Raw genomic sequence first — 2227 nt, 5'->3', positions numbered from 1 at the left:
GAGCCAATCACCGACCTTTTAGTGTAGGCATCCGTGTGAGCAATTTTTCAATTCGCATTCTGTTCTGAGTTGAGCTGGAGACTTCTCCTAATCATCTTAGCGACACTCTTTGTTGTAAACAACTAGCGACAAATTAATCTTTAATTTCTGGTGGGTTTTATTGCTGTAGTTGTAGGACACTAATTAAGTCCCTGGAAAATACGCCTTGTTGGTATGATAGGTTCACAGATCATTTTCTTGAAAAGGAACGGAGAGTAGAAGTCACGTATAAATAAACGGACACATTTTATGATGTCGGCCAAAATTGAGCTTCCCCTCTTTGACAGACCAGCATCCGCCACTGGTAGAATGTAACCCATTTTAATTGGTACGGCACTGTGACGCCACATAACGAACCCTTATGCAGAAGTATGCGATATTTGAACATTTTTGGACTGTTGGACAGTTGTACATCACAGCCAAAAACAGTGAAAAATAACCCCACGAAGCTGAAATTTTGCATAGGATGTCAAAACGGGTCAAAGTTAAAAATGACACCCTGCTGGACATTATTGAACATTACAGTTGGTATATCTTACATCATGGCATTTTTTTTACCTATGAAGCTAGTAAAATGACAAAATTTGGCATATTGACGCCCATTATAAATGCCAATTTTCAATATACTGTAAACCTGGTGTTTTATCATACATTTCTCGCAATTTCTGCAAAAATCACATCACTGACGACCAGTGGCGGACCCTCAGGGCCAGCAAGGCCTTCTCTGCTGGCCTAAACATTCTCAGAAAAGTAAATTTACTTTTCTGAGAATGTTTAGGCCAGCAGAGAAGGCCTTGCTGGCCCTGAGGGTCCGCCACTGGTCGTCAGTGATGTGATTTTTGCAGAAATTGCGAGAAATGTATGATAAAACACCAGGTTTACAGTATATTGAAAATTGGCATTTATAATGGGCGTCAATATGCCAAATTTTGTCATTTTACTAGCTTCATAGGTAAAAAAAATGCCATGATGTAAGATATACCAACTGTAATGTTCAATAATGTCCAGCAGGGTGTCATTTTTAACTTTGACCCGTTTTGACATCCTATGCAAAATTTCAGCTTCGTGGGGTTATTTTTCACTGTTTTTGGCTGTGATGTACAACTGTCCAACAGTCCAAAAATGTTCAAATATCGCATACTTCTGCATAAGGGTTCGTTATGTGGCGTCACAGTGCCGTACCAATTAAAATGGGTTACATTCTACCAGTGGCGGATGCTGGTCTGTCAAAGAGGGGAAGCTCAATTTTGGCCGACATCATAAAATGTGTCCGTTTATTTATACGTGACTTCTACTCTCCGTTCCTTTTCAAGAAAATGATCTGTGAACCTATCATACCAACAAGGCGTATTTTCCAGGGACTTAATTAGTGTCCTACAACTACAGCAATAAAACCCACCAGAAATTAAAGATTAATTTGTCGCTAGTTGTTTACAACAAAGAGTGTCGCTAAGATGATTAGAAGAAGTCTCCAGCTCAACTCAGAACAGAATGCGAATTGAAAAATTGCTCACACGGATGCCTACACTAAATGGTCGGTGACTGGCTCATTTCGATGTCAATCAAACTGGCACACAGGTTCAGACAGGTCATCCAATCTGATGCAGACTGATTCATATTTCACGATCAAATCTTTCTTAAATTTAATAGTTTTGCGTACTATTTTCCTCTTTTTTCAGCGGCTTTACTACTTCCACTTGCTTTCTTTGGTGCCATGCAGAAATAACAGTCGAATTTGCGTCGATCTCAAGAAACACGTCTGCTTTTTTAAAAATCTTTATTGAACACGTCTGCTCACAATGGACACACAATGGACGCTCTTTTTTTTTTTAAATCTTTGAACACGTCTGCTCACAATGGACGCTCTTTTTTTTTAAATCTTTGAACACGTCTGCTCACAATGGACGCTCTTTCTTTAAAAAAAAAAAATCTTTATTGAACACGTCTGCTCACAACGGAGGTGTCATTTCTTCGTTAACCCGAGGAAGCGTCACTTCCTCGGGTAAGGAAGTCGAGAGAAGTCGAGTGGCGCATTCAAGTGTGCTCAGTTTGGTCGAGAACAGAATTTCGGTCGTAATCCGAGGCATAAAAAAACTCGAAATTTTTGGTCGAAAACCCGTTTGGTCAAGAACAGAGACGTTTGAAAACCGAGGTTTGACTGTATATATATCTATATATATATCTATAT

This window comes from Hippocampus comes, unplaced genomic scaffold (assembly GCF_001891065.2).
Source record: "Hippocampus comes isolate QL1 unplaced genomic scaffold, H_comes_QL1_v1.1 scaffold178, whole genome shotgun sequence".
NCBI lineage: Eukaryota > Metazoa > Chordata > Actinopteri > Syngnathiformes > Syngnathidae > Hippocampus > Hippocampus comes.
The sequence above is the reverse complement of the archived record's forward strand: the minus strand, read 5'-3'. Positions refer to the sequence as shown.